The sequence below is a fragment of the Pseudophryne corroboree genome, chromosome 9 (assembly GCF_028390025.1).
Source record: "Pseudophryne corroboree isolate aPseCor3 chromosome 9, aPseCor3.hap2, whole genome shotgun sequence".
Taxonomy (NCBI): domain Eukaryota; kingdom Metazoa; phylum Chordata; class Amphibia; order Anura; family Myobatrachidae; genus Pseudophryne; species Pseudophryne corroboree.
This window is the reverse complement of record NC_086452.1, coordinates 271,570,680-271,589,570: the sequence shown is the minus strand read 5'-3', so window position 1 is coordinate 271,589,570 and position 18,891 is coordinate 271,570,680. Positions and strand designations below refer to the sequence as shown.

The following is an 18,891-nucleotide window of genomic DNA, read 5'->3' as shown; positions in this document are numbered from 1 at the left end:
AGAAAATATCGTAAGGTTGAAGGTTCTATAGTAAACAGTAATTACAGACCCGACGTTGCTACATAACGGTCTTTTCCCTAATCTATACAGGCAAGAACAATAATAAAATCCTAATGTCCATGAATAATAGTGTATATGTGACGTGGCAGCACCTGAGTCCGCCCCGGGCACTCCTATCTATCACACCCGCCCAGGGATAATGCCAGGTCCGCTGCTTCTTACATGATCTGCCGCTACAGATGTCCGAGCCTCTGGTACCTTCCGTCAGTCTGGAAGATATTCGCCTCTCGGTTCGCCTCTGATCTCAACATGGCTGATGGGTGGTCTAGGGAGTGCTGGGAATTGTAGTCCGGTAATAGAAGAAATTCGCAGACAGTGCGCATGTGCCGCGCTGAGATTATGTGTATTTTGTTTATTGTATGGAAGCAAATGAGATAAATGCTGCCCTGTTTCTCTGTGAAATCAGGCTGTGCGTGGAGTTATCTTACAAATATATTAACTTTATTTAATGTCAACCCCGGTGCTATTTTGTATCACACGTGTATAAAATATGTGAGGGTCGGACAAAAAGAGGCGTGATACCAATTACAAGTGTAGCCACTAGGTGACATAGAGAGCTCCATCCGCGTGACAACAGGGTATTGAGCCACCACGGCACGTACTAGTGCTAATACTGTACAGCAGGTTCTGGGGTACTATACTGCTGCCGGAATACCGGCGAGGTACAGTAGGTGATTCCCCCTCTATGGGTGTCCCGCAAGGGGCTTCCTTGCACTCGCACCCCTGTTGGTATACTGACACACGGGATGCCGATGTTAGTATCCTGACATTCGGCATCCTGTGCAACGGTATCACATACCAATACGATACAGCACTGGGCCACTGTGTACTGCAAGTAGGTACTTTGGCTTGGGATGACCATTGACAATCAATCATGGTTTGCTGGTGGTTTTGGTTTTATACTTTACCATCCAGTTTAACCTTCTAAAACCAAGGCAGTTACTATTATGGGGTATATGCAATTGCGGTCGAATTCCCGAAAATGTCGAAAAACGGGACATTTTCGCCCCAAAAAAAAATTTGACAATGCAATTCAGTACTTTTCGTCAAAAAAAACGGAATTTCAAAATTCGACTTTTTGAAATTCGACATTTGTCAAATTCGACATTTCTGCAATGGTACAAATGCAGCAATTCGACAAAAGTATATTCAATTGAAGATTGTAAATTCGACAACAGTGCTTTTAGACAGTAAATTTGTCATTTTCAATCCGCCACACTTTGCTGGCGGAATCTAATAAAAAAATGTAAAAACATGTTTTTTTTGTGTTTTTTTTATTGGTAATAGCATATCTATTTATATTAGAAGGGATTAGGTCAGGCATTCCCAACCACGGTCCTCAAGGCACACCAACAGTGCAGGTTTTAGTGATATCCAAGCTGCAGCACAGATGGTTAAATCAAAATTACTGAGCTACTAATTAAGTCACCTGTGCTGAAGCCTGGATATCACTAAAACCTGCACTGTTAGTGTGCCTTGAGGACCGTGGTTGGGAATGCCTGGATTAGGTACTTGGTTTGTCTATTTTGGAGGCACAAGTATTATTTATATATTTTTTAAAATATTATTATTATTTTTTAAATGGAATGGTAAAAATCAGGGAAAAAAATGCGTGGGGTCCCCCCTCCTAAGCATAACCAGCCTCGGGCTCTTCAAACCGTTCCTGGAGGGTAATTCCAAGTTGATCACAGCAGGAAATTTTTTAACAGTTGGGCAAAACCATGTGCACTGCAGGGGGGGCAGATATAACATGTGCAGAGAGAGTTAGATTTGGGTGGGTTATTTTGTTTCTGTGCAGGCCAGGGTAAATACTGGCTGCTTTATTTTTACACTGCAATTTAGATTGCAGATTGAACACACCACACCCAAATCTCTCTCTCAGCACATGTTATATCTGCCTCCCCTGCAGTGTACATGGCTTTGCCCAACTGCTAAAAAATTTCCTGTTGCAATCAACTTGGAATTACCCCCCAGGTTCTAAAAATCCGGGGGGGAAAACTGACATGGGATCCCCCGTATTTTTAAAACCAGCACCGGGCTCTGTGCCTGGTGCTGGTGCAAAAAATACGGGGGACAAAAAGTGTAGGGGTCCCCCGTATTTTTTACACCAGCATCGGGCTCCACTAGCTGGGTAGATAATGCCACAGCCGGGGGTCACTTTTATACAGCGCCCTGCGGCCATGGCATTAAATACGCAACTAGTCACCCCTGGCCGGGGTACCCTGGAGGAGTGGGGACCCCTTCAATCAAGGGGTCCCCCCCCCCATCCAAGGGCTGCAGATGGGGGCTGATAGCCTTTTGAAAATTGAAAGAATATTGTTTTTTTCCAGTAGTACTACAAGTCCCAGCAAGCCTCCCCCGCAAGCTGGTACTTGGAGAACCACAAGTACCAGCATGCGGGAGAAAAATGGTCCCGCTGGTACCTGTAGTTCTACTGGAAAAAAATACCCAAATAAAAACAACATGCACACCGTGAGAGTAAAACTTTATTTCACACATGTCGACACACACATACCTATGTTCACACGCCGACCTCTGTCCACTTGTCCAAGTAGAATCCACGGTGTACCTGAAAATAAAATTATACTCACCTGATCCAGTGTCCTGTGGTCTTTTATTATAATCCACGTACTTGGCACACACAAAAAAAAAACGAACACCCGGACCAGGCGGACTGAAAGGGGTCCCATGTTTACACATGGGACCCCTTTCCCCGAATGCAGAGACCCCCCCGTGACTGCTGTCACAGAAAGGTCTCTTCAGCCAATCAGGAAGCGCCACTTCGTGGCACTCTCCTAATTGCTGTATGCGCGTCTGAGCTGGCAGACAGCGCATTGCAGAGCTCCCTCCATTAGTTTCAATGGTGGGAACTTTGCAGTCAGCGGTGGGGTTACCCGCGGTCAGCCGCTGACCGCGGGTGACCTCACCGCTGACCGCAAAGTTCCCACCATTGAATATAATGGTAAGGCTTTGCGATGCGCTGTCTGACAGCTCAGACGCGCATAGCCAATCAGCAGAGTGCCACGACGTTGCGTTCGCTGATTGGCTGAAAAATAATACCCAGGAGTCACGTGGGGTCCCGGCATTCGTGGAAAGGGGTCCCTTTCAGTCCATTTGGTCCGGGTTACCGTTTTGTTGTTTTGCCAAGTACGGGGATTACAAATCACAGGACACTGGATCAGGTGAGTATAATTTTATTCACAGGTACCCCGGATCGTCGGATCAGGAGACGTGGCAGTCGGCGGGTCAACATAGGTAAGTATGTATGTGTCGGCATGTATGAAATAAAGTTCTACTTTCACGGTGTCTCCTGTTTTTATTTGGGTATTTTTTTTTCAGTAGAACTACAGGTACCAGCGGGCCCGTTTTTCCACCTGCATGCTGGTACTTGTGGTTCTCCAAGTATTAGCTTGCGGGGGAGGCTTGCTGGGACTTGTAGTTCTTCTGGAAAAAACAATATTCTATCATTTTTCTCAAGGCTATCAGCCCCCCATCCGCAGCCCTTGGATGGGGGGGACAGCCTCGGGCTTCACCCCTGGCCCTTGGGTGGCTGGGGGGGAGACCCCTTGATTGATGGGGTCCCCACTCCCCCAGGGTACCCCGGCCAGGGGTGACTAGTTGGATATTTAATGCCGCAGGGCGCTGTATAAAAGTGACCCCTGTCTGTGGCATTATCTGTCCAGCTAGTGGAGCCCGATGCTGGTGTAAAAAATACGGGGGACCCCTACGCTTTTTGTCCCCCGTATTTTTTGCACCAGCACCAGGCGCAGAGCCCGGTGCTGGTTTTAAAAATACGGGGGATCCCCTGTCAGTTTTTTCCCCGGATTTTTAGAACCAGGACCGGCTCGAAGAGGGGGAGGGGGACCCCACGCTATTTTTTTTCGGGGTTTTTCCCGGTTTTTTTTACATTTTTACAAGTCCAATCAAAATCCGTCAAATAGACCGTTTTTCGACAGCGGGACTGTCGAATCCGTTTTTTATTGAAAATGTTGAATTCCGGCACCCACCTGCCGGAATTCGACAGTCGAATTGTGTCGAATTAAAAAACGGGCGAAAAATTGCCACGATTCGCCGGCAATTGCATATACCCCATTTCTCTTATGTCCTAGAGCAGGGGTGGGCAATTATTTCAACTGGGGGGCCGCTTAACACTTCCAGCGAATATTCGAGGGCCACACACAAAATACTCAAAAAGAGTCCCCTTTTTACACATTACGGCAGACAGCATCCCCCTTTTTACACATTAAGGCAGACAGCATCCCCTTTTTACCCATTACGGCAGACAGCGTCCAACTTTTTACACCCCATTTTTACACATTACGGCAGATAGAGCAGAGCCGGCCTTAGGCATAGGCAAACTATGCAAATGCCTAGGGCATTTGGTATGCTTGGGGGCACCAGCAGCTTCTGCTGATTAAAATGATATGCAGCATGCCTATATTGTGTGTGTGACTGCGGCTGTATCTGTATACAAAATGCTATATTGCAGTTAATTCCTGGTAATCACTGTAATGTAGCATTTCGTATGCATATAAAGACACAGTCGCACTCAGAATATAGGCATGCTGCATATCATTTTAATCAGCAGAAGCTGCTTGTGCATCCTAGCCACATAGTAATGCATTTTCATAAACGAAAGACGCCCGACGTTAGCAGAGTTGCCAGCTGACTCATGCCAGGCATCTCCTGCAGAACTAGCGCAGTGCTAGGGGGCACCAGCCAAAATCTTGCCTAGGGCATCATATTGGTTAAGGCCGGCTCTGAGATAGAGTCCCCTTTTTACACATTACGGCAGACAGCGTGCCCTTTTTACACATTACGGCAGACAGCGTCCCCCTTTTTACACATTACGGCAGACAGCGTGCCCTTTTTTCATACGTCCTAGAGGATGCTGGGGTCACCATCATCCATGAACCATGGGGTATAGACGGTATCCGCAGGAGACATGGGCACTTTAAGACTTTCAAAGGGTGTGAACTGGCACCTCCCTCTATGCCCCTCCTCCAGACTCCAGTTTTAGAATTGTGCCCAGTGAGACTGGACGCACTACAGGGAGCTCTACTGAGTTTCTCTGAAAAAGACTTATGTTAGGTTTTTTATTTTCAGGGAGGCTGCTGGCAACAGTCTCCCTGCTTCGTGGGACTTAGGGGAGAGAGGTATGACCTACTTCTGGTGAGTTCAAAGGCTCTGCTTCTGGCTGACAGGACACCATTAGCTCCTGAGGGTGATGATCGCTGGGTACGCCTAGATGCTCACTCCTGCAGCCTGCCATCACCCCCTTACAGAGCCAGAAGACAGGTGAGTAGCAGAAGAAAGAAGAATTCTCTTCAGTGACGGCTTTATGAGGTACAGTGCAGTGTACGGAACGCTGCGCGCCATGCTCCCACACATAACAGGCACTGCAGGGTGCAGGGGGGGGGGCGCCCTGGGCAGCATAAAATCCTCTTTGTAAAACTGGCACATAAGGGCATATAGTGCGGTGGCACTGTCCTAACCCCCGCCAGTATAAAAATCTAGTAATCCACGCTGAGCGCGCCATTGCAGGGGCGGGACTTCTTCCTCAGTCAGCCAGCACACTACTCGGCGCCATTACTTTTAATTATACAACCAATGAGACATGTCTCAAGACTACAGTGCATGTGCGTGAATGAGTAGAGCTATTGCAAAGTGCTCTGATAATTTCATTATCCAGTATTGATGCTAGCTATGGTTGAGACTCTCCTAACGTTAGATCATATATAGTATGCTACGGCATCCATGCGTGGAGCCGTGACAGAGAATTCACCAGTGTAAGGCGCAGCCTGCTTCCAAAATAGATTATAGAGTCTCTTCCGTACTCAAGGGGAGACCTTGTTTGGTAGTGTTCTGGATGATTTGGGGGGCAGCTACCGCAGGTAAGTCGGTTTTTCTGCCTTTTGTCCCTAGACAAAAAAAAAAGAGCAGCCCATGTGGTACAAAAGAAGTAAAAGGTTTGCCTTTCTTTGCATATAGAGGTAGGGGAAGAGGAAGAAGTCCGCCTATTCAGGATCACAGGAGCAGAAATCATCTCCTGCTTCTGCCAAATCTACTGCATGACGCTGGGACTCCCTTGCGAGAGTCCGCCCCAGTGGGGGAGTGCCGGACACTTTTCAGTCAGTTCTGGGTTCACTCTGGCCTGAACCCGTGGGTTTTACAAATAGTGTCCCATGGATGCGAACTGGAGTTCAAGGCGTTTCCCCACACCGATTTCAAATCGGCCTTACCAGTTTCTCTCCCTGACAGGGAGGTAGTAAGCGCAGCCATTCAAAAATTGAGTCAGGATCAGGTCATTACCCTGATTCCTCTGTTCCAACAGGGAGTGTTTTTTTTTATTCAAGCCTCTTTGTGACTCCAAAGCTGGACGGCTCGGTCAGACCGATCCAAAATCGAAAAATTTTCAATTTCTACCTGAAGAATTCAGGATAGAATTTCTCAAGGCAGGAATCTCCAGTCTGGATAGACATAATGGAGGCCTACTTACATGTTCACATTTATCCTCCACGTCAGGTTTGCCTGAGATTTGCAATTCAGGATTGTCATTACCAATTTCAGAAGTTGCCGTTTGGTCTATCCACGACTCCGACGATTCTCACCAAGGTAATGGCGAAAATTATGGTTCTCTTTCGCAAGCAAGGAGTCACTATTATCCCGTACTTGGTAGATCTCCTAATAAAGGAGTGTTACAAGCCCAGGTTGGTACAGAACATTGTACTGTCCCTGACAGTTCTTCGTACTGGACACAAAACTACAGAGTTTTTCTTCCAGTGGAAAGGGCTCTGGAGGTCCAGAGACTAGTCGAATAAATTTGAAAACCAGCAAGTATGTCTATCCATTAATGCATTGCAGTGTTATGGAGATGATGGTTGCAGCCTGCGAGGTCTTACAGTTTTTGTAGATCCATGCCAGTGTATTCCAGTGGGACCTGTTAGAGTCCGGATCCAACCAACACATGCTCCGGAGGATAATCCTGTTTTCCAAGACCAGAATCTCACTCCTGTGGGGGCTGCACAAATCTCACCTCCTAGTGAGGAGCAGGTTCGGGATCCAGGACTGGACCCTAGTGACCACGGATGCAAGCCTCCGAGGCTGGGGAGCAGACACACAGGGGGGAAAACTTCCAAGGAATGGTCAAGTCAGGAAACTTGTCTCCACATAAACATTCTGGAGTTGAGAGCCATTTAAAATGGCCTTCTACAATCGGAACATTTTCTTCAAGATCTACCCATACTGATCCAGTCGGGCGAGGTAACAGCAGTTGCATGTAAAAAACTGTCAGGACGGAACGGAACGCAGAGCAGCGGTGGCAGAAGCCACACAGATTCTCCGCTGGGAGGTAAAGCGTACAGGCACTCTGTCAGCAATCTTCATTCCAGAAGTGGACGTCTGGGAAGCAGAGCTCCTCAGAAAACACGATCTCCATCCAGGAGAGTGGGGCCTCCACCGAGAAGTCTTCACAGAGGTAACAAGTCATTGGGGAGTTCCTCAAGTAGACATGATGGCATCTCGTCTCAACTTGAAGCTTCAGAGATATTGTTCCAGGTCAAGAGACCCTCAAGCAATGGCAGTGGATGCACTGGTGACACCGTGAGTGGTACAGTCAGTGTATGGATTTCCTCCATTTCCTCTCATGCCAAAAGTACTAAAGATCATAAGAAGAACAAAGATTTGAGCAATCCTCATTGTCCCAGAATGGCCAAGGAGGACTTGGTATCCAGATTTACAGGAATTACTCATACAAGATCTCTGGCTTTTTCCTCTGTACAAGGACCTGTTAAAGCTGGGGCTGGGTGTGTATCAGGGATTACCACGGCTGCGTTTGACGGCATGGCGGTTGAATGTCAAAACCTAGCCCATAAGAGTATTCCCAGTGAAGTTCATTCCCACACTTATTCAGGCTAGAAAAGGGGTAACGTCTAAACTTTACCACCGTATTTGGAGAAAATATGTTTCTTGGTGTAAATCCAACAAGGCTCCTACTGCAGAGTTTCAGATAGGTCGTTTTCTCCAGTTTCTACAAGCAGGTGTGACTGAGGGCCTGAAGTTGGGCTCAATTAAAGTACAGATTTCGGCCTTATAAGTTTTCTTTCAAAAATAATTGGCCTCCCTTTCAGAAGTTCAGACTTTCGTGAAAGGCGTGTTGCACAGTCAACCTCCATTTGTGCCTCTAGGTGGCACCATGGGACCTTAATGGGGTGTTGTCGTTCCTTTAATCACATTAGTTTGAACCTTTACAGGAGCTGGAGTTGTAGTTCCGCTTTGGAAAGTGCTCATCCTGTTGGCCTTGACATCTGCAAGGCGGAGGTCTGAGTTAGCGGCCTTGTTAATCTTCCATGAAGATAGTGCAAAATTGAGAGCAAGTCAACAATTTCTGCCGAAGGTGGTTCCCTCTTTCCACATGTACCAACCTATTGTGGTGCTTGTGGCCACTGACGCCTTAGTTGAGTCAAAGTTTCCAGATGTGGTCAGAACTTTGAAGATTTATGTCGCCAGAACGGCTCCGATTGGGAAAACAGAAACTCTGGTTGTTCTGTATACTCCCAACAAGTTGGGTGTCCTGCTTCCAAGAAGACCATTGTGCACTGGATCTGTGGTACGATTCAGCATGCTCATTACATGGCAGGTTTGCCGTTACCTAATTCAGTGAAGGCCCATTCTACTAGAAAGGTGGGCTCATCCTGGGCGGCTGGCCGGGGGTCTCGGCATTGCAACTTTGCAGAGCAGCTACTTGGTCAGGGTCAAACACTTTTGCAAAGTATTACGAGTTTGACACCTTGGCCGATGATGACCTAAAGTTTGGTCAATAGGTGCTGCAGAGTCATCCGCACTATCCCGCCCGTTCTAGAGCTTTGGTATAACCCCATGGTTCTAATGGTGACCCCAGCATCCTCTAGGACGTATGAGAAAATAGGATTTTAATACCTACCGGTAAATCCTTTTTTCTTAGTCCGTAGAGCAGGCATTCCCAACCACGGTCCTCAAGGCACACCAACAGTGCAGGTTTTAGTGATATCCAGGCTGCAGCACAGATGGTTAAATCAAAATAACTGAGCTACTAATTAAGTCTCCTGTGCTGAAGCCTGGATATCACTAAAACCTGCACTGTTAGTGTGCCTTGAGGACCGTGGTTGGGAATGCCTGCCGTAGAGGATGCTGGGCGCCCGTCCCAATGCGTACTGTATCTACACTTATTAGTTGTAGTTGCACACATGTTGTGTGATGTTTATGGTCAGCGTGTTGCTGCTATTATTCACGCCATTGGCTTGTGTTCTGTTGAACGTTCTGCGGCATATTTGAGGTGTGAGCTGGTAAGATGCTCACCTTGTCTTAACAATAAATTATTTCCTCGAAATGTCTGTCTCCCTGGGCACAGTTCCTATAACTGGAGTCTGGATGAGGGGCATAGAGGGAGGAGCCACTTCACACCCTTTGAAAGTCTTAAAGTGCCCATGTCTCCTGCGGATCCCGTCTATACCCCATGGTTCTAATGGTGACCCCAGCATCCTCTACGGACTAAGTGAAAAGGATTTACCGCTAGGTATTAATATCCTATTTTTTACACATTACGTCAGACAGCGTTCCCTTTTTTACACATTAAGGCAGACAGCGTGCCCTTTTTACACATTACGGCAGACTGCGTCCCCCTTTTTGCACATTACGGCAGACAGCGTGCCCTTTTTACACATTACAGCAGACAGCGTCCTCCTTTTTACACATTACGGCAGACAGCGTGCCCTTTTTTGCACATTACGGCAGACAGCGTCCCACGTACCTTTTTTACACATTATGGCAGACTGCGTCCCCCTTTTTACACATTACGGCAGACAGAGTCCCCCTTTTACACATTACGGCAGACAGCGTGCCCTTTTTACATATTACGTCAGACAGCGTCCCATGTTTTACACATTACGGCAGACAGCGTGCCCTTTTATACACATTACGGCAGACAGTCCCCCTTTTTACACATTACTGCAGACAGCGTGCCCTTTTTTACACATTAAGGCAGCTAGAAAAGAAAGAAAGAAAGAATTATACTTACTCTCTCCGCTGGCTCAGGCTCCTCGGTGCAGCTTCTGCAGAGATCCGGGGCAGGGTAGAAGGAGGAGGAGGGAGGTGGAGGAGGGAGCCTCAGTAGCGCTGTGTAATTGGTGGAGGCGCTGCTGCTGTCCCTCTTCTTCACCATAGGCTGTTCTCCGCCGCTGTGAATGCTGGGATGCGCTTCCCATAATTCACAGCGGCGGAGGGCAGCCTATGGTGAAGCAGAGGGAAAGCAGCAGCAGCAGCGTCTCTACCAATTACTCTGCGCTGCTGCGGCTCCCTCCTCCACCTCCCTCCTCCTTCTCCCCCATGCCGCTGCGCTCTTCTACTCAGTCACTGGCCGCCGCTCCTGCTCATTGCCCGCCCCCCCATGCCACCCAGCTCATAACAACAGAGGAAATCCCGGTCAGCTGACCCTGTGACGTGACCGGGATTTCCTCAGTGGCGCCGCGTCTGGGAGCAGTGTAGTGCAATGACAAGCGGCTCAGCCTGTTGGGCCGCTTGTCATTGCACTCTGATGGGGCACAGCGGGCCAGGCAGGATCGGTCCACAGGCTGCATGTTGCCCACCCCTATCCTAGAGGATGCTGGGGTCCATATTAGTACCATGGGGTATAGACGGGTCCCTTGGGAACCATGGGCACTTTATGAGTTTAATAGTGTGGGCTGGCTCCTCCTATGCCCCTCCTACCAGACTCAGTTTCGAAAATGTGCCCGGTGGAGCCGTTCACAGCTAGGGGAGCTCCTAGGAGTTCTTTTAGTTTTATTGTTTTATTAAAGAGTTAGGCACATGTAGGCTGCTGCCAACAGCCTCCCTGCTTCGTGGGACTTAGGGGGAGAGTAGGATCCAACCCTCTGAGGTTAATGGCCCCTATCTCCGCTGTCAGGACACTGAGCTCCTGAGGGTATTGATCACAAGCCCCCGAGGGGACCGCTCGCTCCCGCAGCACTGCTGCTACCCCCTAACAGAGCCAGAAGATCAAGTTGGTGAGTATGACACCGGCTCCCTGATAAGTGGGTCACTGGCAAGAATGGCAGCACAAGGGTAGGAGCGCAGCGCTGTAAGGCGGCGCTCCACAGGGCTCAGAGATACAGTTATGCGGTGCTGTGAGGGACGCCCTGGGCCAGCGCATTACCCTTCACACTGGTCACTATGGGGCTCTGTACTGCTGCTATCAACGCTTTACCTCAGGCCAGTATAAAATCAAAAGTGCAGTAAGACGTGCCATTTTAGGGGGCGGAGCTTCTCCTCAGAGCGGATCCAGCACTCACCAGTGCCATTTTCTCCCTGCAGATCACAGACAAGAGACGCTGACAGGGAGCACTGACCCTCCACTTAACTCCAGCTATCCTGTACGGTACCAGGGGGTTATAGAAGGTGGGGGGGGAGTGTTATTCACTGTTATTATTGCTGTGTAATCTATTAAGGTTACTCAGTCAGCGCCAGGCATTTATCATATAACTGCCTACTGGGGCGCTGTGTGTGCTGGCTCGTTATACTCTGTGTCTCTCTGAAGGTAAACTGGGGGAAATTGTGTCTGACATTTTCCTGTGTGTGTGTGTGTGTGTGTGTGTGTGTGTGTGTGTGTGTGTGTGTGTGTGTGTGTGTGTGTGTGTTTATATATCTCACATTACGATGTCTAGGGACTCTGTTTCTTGTGCTGCAGAGTGTGTATCTTCTCCAGAGGAGTCTATTCCATGTACTCAGGAATGTAATATACTGTCTCAGCCCCCTGAATCCAAACCCCAGTGGGTGGCGTCTCTTAAGGGAATGATATCCCAGATTTCATCTAGGATAGCTCATAATGAGACTGAAACACAGGTTTTGAAAAGATCTGTGGAGGTTTTGTTGTATTCAACTCCCACTACCTCGTCCAAGGCCCCTGATGTATATCATAAAAAGCGTGCTCTCGAAACAATAATGCATGTCGACACGGATACCGACACTGATTCAGAGGACGGTGATGGTGATATATGGGGGGGAGAGGCATGCCTTGCTAAGGGGCTGCAAAACATGATTGAGGCTATTAGGTATGTTTTACACATTACTGATAAGGTTCCTGAGCAGGTGGAGGAGGCTTACTTTACTGACAATAAGAAAGCCTCCCTTACCTTCCCTGCGTCTAAAGAATTGAACGCATTGTTTGAAAAATCCTGGGAAAACCCGGAGAAAAATTTTCAGATCCCTAAAAGGGATCTCATTGCTTTTCCTTTCCCTGAGGAGGATAGGAAAAAGTGGGAAAACCCGCCGGTGGTAGACGCTTTTGTTTCCAGGTTGCCTAAGTCTAAAAAAGCGGTTTTATCTGTACCTGGGTCCACCGCTTTGAAAGAGTCGGCGGACCGCAAGATTGAGACTACACTCAAATCTTTATACACAGCAAAAGGCGTAGCTCGATGGCGTACTATTGCTTGTGCATGGATTTCTAAAGCCATTGTAAAGTGGTCAGGCACTTTACTAGAGGATTTAGATACTAAGGATAGAAGTGACATTGAATTATGTTTACGTCACATACAGGATTCTGCAGGTTTCATGGTGGAAGCCATGAAGGACTTTGGACATCTGAATGCAAGAGCTTCTTCCATGGCTGTCTCAGCACGCAGGGGACTCTGGCCGCGCCAATGGTCTGCGGACGCGGAATCCAAAAAGAGTGTGGAGAACCTACCCTTCAGAGGTCAGGCTCTGTTTGGGGAAGCGTTAGATGCGTGGATCTCCACGGCAACTGCTGGTACAGTAAGTCAACCTTTCTTCCCTCTGCTGCACCACAGATTAAGAAATCATATCCTACGTCTGTGGTGCAGTCCTTTCGGACCGATAAAGCAAAAAAGTCCAAATCCCCATCCACTTTCTTTAGAGGTGGCCAGGGGAAATCCCGAAAACCTACACCCGCAGGTTCCCAGGAACAGAAACCTCGTTCTGCTTCCTCAAACTCCTCGGCATGACGGTGAACCCCCCAGCCTGGAGATCGGGCAGGTGGGAGCAAGACTAAGAAATTTCAGTCATGTCTGGGCGTCCTCATGCCTGAAACCCTGGGTACTGGAAATTGTTACCCAGGCCATTCAAGTTCAGTCGGACAATGTAACGTAAGTGGCCTACTTAAACCGACAAGGCGGAATGAAGAGCAGAGCTGCAATGTCAGAGGTAACAAGAATCATCCTCTGGGCAGAAAAGCACGCGGTGGCGCTGTCAGCAATCTTCATTCCGGGAGTGGACAATTGGGAAGCGGACTTCCTCAGCAGACACAATCTCCATCCGGGAGAGTAGGGCCTCCACCCAGAGGTGTTCGCAGAGGTGACAAGTCTTTGGGGCGTACCTCAAATAGACATGATGGCCTCACGCCTCAACAAGAAGCTTCGGAGGTATTGTTCCAGATCAAGGGATCCACAGGCAGTGGTGATGGATGCCCTGGAAACTCCATGGGTGTTCAAGTCAGTGTATGTGTTCCCGTCACTTCCACTCATCCCAAGGATTCTCAAACTAATAAAGAGAACAAGAGTTCAGGTGATCCTCATTGCTCTGTACTGGCCAAGAAGAGCTTGGTACGCGGATCTTCTGGAGTTACTGCTGGAAGATAAGAGGCCTCTTCCTCTTCGAGAGGACTTTCTGCAACAGGGGCCGTTCACTTATCAAGACTTACTGCAGCTGTGTTTGACGGCATGGAGGTTGAATGCCAGATCTTAGCTCGGAAGGGCATTCTGAACAAAGTTATTCCTACCCTGATACAAGTTAGAAAGGGAGTAACGTCAAAACATTACCATTGGATTTGGAAAAAGTATGTGTCTTGGTGCGAATCCAAGAAGTTTCCTACGGTGGAGTTTTATCTTGGACGGTTTCCCTCTTCCTGCAGGCAGGTGTGGATGTGCGCCTGTGCCTGGGCTCCATAAAAGTCCAGATTTCGGCCTTGTCCATTTTCTTCCAGAAACAATTGGCTGTCCTCCCTGAGGTTCAGACTTTCTTGAAAGGGGTGTTGCACATCCAACCTCCCTCAGTGCCTCCAACGACACCTTGGGACCATAACGTGGTACTGCAGTTCCTGCAATCGGATTGGTTCGAGCCTTTGCAGGAGGTTGAGCTCAAGCTTCTTACTTAAAAGACTGTCACACTGTTGGCATTGGCATCTGCTAGATGTGTGTCGGAATTGGGGGCATTGTCCTACAAGAGCCCCTATTTGATTTTTCATGAAGATAGAGCTGAGCTCAAGACGCGTCAGCAATTTCTTCTGAAGGTTGTGTCGGCTTTTCATTTCAACCAACCTATTGTGGTGCCAGTAGCTACTGACTCCTCAATTACTTCAAAGTCTTTGGATGTTGTGAGGGCTTTGAAGATTTATGGAAAGAGAACCTCTCTTCACAGAAAGTCGGACACTCTATTTGTCGTTTATGATCCCAACAATGTTGCGTGGCCTGCTTCTAAGCAGACGATTTCTCGCTGGATCAGGTTTACTATCTAGCATGGTTATTCTATGGCAGGATTGCCGTGTCCTAAATCCGTTAAGGCCCACTCTACTTGTAAAGTGGGTTCTTCCTGGGAGGCTGCCCGGGGTGTCTCGGCTTTACATCTTTGCCAAGCAGCAACTTGGTCAGGGTCGAACACGTTTGCTAAGTTCTACAAGTTCGATACTTTGGCCTCTGAGGACCTACAGTTTGGCCAATCGGTTCTGCAGGGGCCTCCGCACTCTCCCTCCCGTATTAGAAGCTTTGGTACATCCCGTGGTACTAAATGGACCCTAGCATCGTCTAGGACATAAGAGAAAATAGGATTTTAACTACCTACCGGTAAATTCTTTTCTCGTAGTCCGCAGAGGATGCTGGGCGACCGCACAGCGCTTCGTTCTCCTGCAGTTGTTACTTGGTTCGGTACTACCTTGTTCCTTGGTTAAGTACTGCATTGTTACTTGGTTAAGTACTTTTGTTCAGCTGTTACTGACTTGTTCGAGCTGGTTAGCTTGGTTTGCCTTGTTATGTGTGAGCTGGTGTGAATCTCACCACTATCTGTGTATTTCCTTCTCTCAAAGTATATCCGTCTCCTCGGGCACAGTTTGTAGACCGAGTCTGGTAGGAGGGGCATAGAGGGAGGAGCCAGCCCACACTATTAAAATCTTAAAGTGCCCATGGCTACCAAGGGACCCGTCTATACCCCATGGTACTAATATGGACTCCAGCATCCTCTACGGACTACGAGAAAAGGATTTACTGGTAGGTAATTAAAATCCTATTTTGCACTGCATGCATTATTACCATGTTGGCATCAGAACCAGATTAAGGGGGGGGTCACAGGGGGTGCATTACCCTGGGCCCCCCTGCTACTAGGGGCCCCACAGTTCAGTGTGCAGCTGCAGTGCAAAGTGCCCCGCAAGCTGCATAAATGCCAAAGAAAGAAGAGGGACAGGGCAGAGGGGTGTAATCCGAGCTGGGGGGCGGGGCTACACGGCACTGCTTTCAGTTTTACTGCAGGCAGCATGTGAGAGGAGGGAGGAGAGAAGGCAGTAGGAGCAGCTATAGACAGTGTGCCCACCCAGTCAGTGCGCGATAGTGAGGTAAGAGGGAGAAGAGGAGCACACTACAGTATGGCCCTCATTCCGAGTTGATCACTCGCTAGCTGCTTTTAGCAGCATTGCACACGCTAGGCCGCCGCCCTCTGTGTATCTTAGCTTAGCAGAATTGCGAACGAAAGATTAGCAGTTCTACTATTAACTATTTCCCTGCAGTTTCTGAGTAGCTCCAGACCTACTCCTAGATTGCGATCACCTCAGTCCATTTAGTTCCTGGTTTGACGTCACAAACACGCCCTGCCACTCCCCCGTTTCTCCAGCCACTCCTGCGTTTTAGCCTGACACATCCACGTTTTTTAGCACACTCCCGGAAAACGGTCAGTTTCCGCCAGGAAACACCCACTTCCTGTCGATCACTCACCGATCAGCAGAGCGACTGAAAAGCGTCGCTTGGACCTGTGTAAAATTGCATAGTTTTGTGTGAAATTACTTAGCGTGTGCACCCTGCGGCCCATACGCATGTGCAGAATCGCCCATTTTTAGCCTGATCGCTATTCTGCTAAAAACGGCAGCGAGCGAACATCTGGGAATGACCACCCATATGTATTATATGTGTATAACTGTGTGATTGATTGTGGTAGGTGTATATGTTTCTGACAGTGTATGACAAATGTATATATGTGAATAAGTGTGTGACTGTATGTGAATGTATGTGTCTGTGTGACTGTGTGAATGTATGTTTACAAGTGAGTAACTGTGTGTGTAACAGTATATATGCATGTGTATACGTGTGAGACTGTATGTATGCTTTTGTGTGTTTTTATATATATATATATATATATATACTGTATATGTGTGTGTGTGTGTGTGTGTGTGTGTGTGTGTGTGTGTGTGTGTGTGTGTGTGTGTGTGTATATATATGTGTATGCGCATGCATTTCCTACCAACCATCACGTTTTGGTGGGACTGTCCTGTTTTTCGGGTACTGTCCAACCTGTGGGCTGGAGAAATGGTAGGGAGGGAACACTCCAACCTGTTGTGTGCATGATGCTGGGGGCAGCACAGCAGGGGTTCCGGCTGACACGCCGACCGGAAGAATACAGACAGCGAAAAGACCGACAACAGAAGACAGACAGACACCAGTCAGACAGTGGTGAAACACCGACAGAAAAAACTCAGACAAAGGTAACATTTAGACATGGGAAACACTGACAAGGCCAACAGCCCGACAGAACAAAGACCGACAGTTCAGAAGTCATACAACAGTCACATCGACAACCCCTAAACCGACAACAAAACAGACCAACACGTCCTTCATCAGACAACAATGATACCGAACCACAACAGACTGACAGTATATGCACAGACACACAAAAGACCGACAAAACAAAAGTCAGACGTGCATTAGACCGACACGCAAAATCAAATCGAAAGGTTTTTTCCGATGCGGGATGTGCATTGGGTGCGGCACCATTAAGGGTGACGGCAACAATAAAACCAGTGATTTTGAGGTAAATGGGAAAAAAGTCAGAATTGACAAGTTTGTCACCTGTAACACAAAAAATGTGGTTTAGGCTGAACAAAATAACTGACTAAACCGGGAGATCCAGTGCGGAGGACCAGTGTATGCGGTATAGGAGCTGCTGCGGTTGCCGTGGACTCACAAACTTATGTGTTCTATTTTCACCTGCTTCTGGTAATTGCACTTTATTGGACTTCCTGCGTGGATTTCTTTCTGTGCTGCTACAATATTTCCTGCTGCTATATATGTTTTTAAGGATTATCATTAAATGTATTTTTAATTGTGCTGTACTTCATGCACTTGATTTTGGCATTTATTGTGAACAACTGTGCTTCACTATATGCACTGTTGGGTCCGGGACCATATTTTGATGCGCTTGGTTGTATGTATTGACACCGTATTCTCTGGAAATTCTGTCTACAATATTTCAACAGAGCCGTAACTAGGGGGGGGGGGGCTAGGAGGGCATGTGACCTGGGCGCCGGATCGGAGGGTGCGCCGTCATGATCAGTTTAATTCATACTTACCTACATTTTTGAGCGGATTCGGTTTTACTCGGTTTTACTCGGTTCTCAAAACCGAATCTTATTGGCTATCCAAAACACGTGACATCCGTGAGCCAATAAGATTCGGTTTTGAGAACCGAGTAAAACCGAGTAAAACCGAATCCGCTCATCTCTACATTTTAATTCTCCTCTCCGGGAGAAGCCCGGAGAGGAGACGCAGCTGGTGTCTTCGGGGGGCGGGGCCGGACTGTGACATCACTAAGCCCCGCCCCCACATCGGGAAATGCCGCTATTCGCGGGTCCGCGTGAAGGGGGCGGGGCTAAAATGACGCGATTTGCATTTTATCCCCTTCTCCTCCCCACTAGGGCGCGAGCAGGATGCGGGAGACCTGCCCACTCTTCCGGGGGTGCGGGGGACTACCCCAAAAAACGGGAGCCTCCCGCAGCTTCCGGGAGAGTAGGTAAGTATGGTTTAATTCCCCAAACATCCCTCCTTATCTGCATCGTCCCTAACAGCTCGTTATGCAGCCACAGCAGCTAGTAGAGTCTGGAGCTTATGCTCCAGTTTCTACTAGCTGCTGCGTCTGCCTAACAAGCCGGGCACAAAGCATTGCTGTGATTAAACTGAAAATAAACTACAGCTCCCAGCAGCCCTTGCTGCGGGAGCTGTAGTCTACTTTCACTTTCTTCTATGCGTTGTGCCCGCCCTGGCAGAGCTGGATAAAGAGGGGGCACAGGGAACAAGCTAACTCGCCAGCCTCTCCCCAGCTGCCTTTAATCGTCACAGCAGTGCTGAGCTGAACAAGAAGATTTAGCCGAAAGGGGGCGGGCCTACACGGCACTGTACACAGTGCCAGTCCAGCCAGCAGCGTGGGAGACAGGAGCTCACTGTGTAGCCGCAGAACACCCTAAACAGTGAGTGTGACAAAGGGAAGGGGCACTGTATGTGTGTCAGAGTTGCCTGCCCTCTCTCATTCTGCAGGAGTCTCCCTGAAATAGCGGCAATCTCCCTGACTCCCTGAATAGACCAGCAATCTCCCTGATTTTACCTTACCCCCATTATATAGCTGTTACATTCTTGGGGAAAAGATAAATTAGAGATGTATACATTCAAATGGGGTCATCAGTGCCATTTCCCTGTATTGGTTATAAGACACAATGATCCCTATGGCTACATTCATTTTAAATAAGGTTTCTGATGGCCACTTACAGTATATGTGTACACAGTATACTAACTTTGGGGCTCATTTACATTTGGATGT

General features: G+C 48.2%; 1 protein-coding gene across 5 annotated transcripts in view; it reads right to left on the bottom strand.

Annotated features, from left to right (window-relative positions):
- PDE4DIP (phosphodiesterase 4D interacting protein) overlaps window positions 1-18,891 on the bottom strand; it is a 1,081,329-nt gene that overhangs the window by 780,824 nt on the left and 281,614 nt on the right. For 4 of the 5 annotated variants that reach the window (XM_063940302.1, XM_063940304.1, XM_063940305.1 and 1 more), the window contains exon 1: window positions 223-317. The exons of the other annotated variant lie outside the window; for it this stretch is intronic. The gene's annotated coding sequence lies outside the window, so the exon portion shown is untranslated. Of the gene's footprint in view, window positions 1-222; window positions 318-18,891 lie in introns of those variants that run through there. 5 annotated transcript variants of the gene reach the window in all.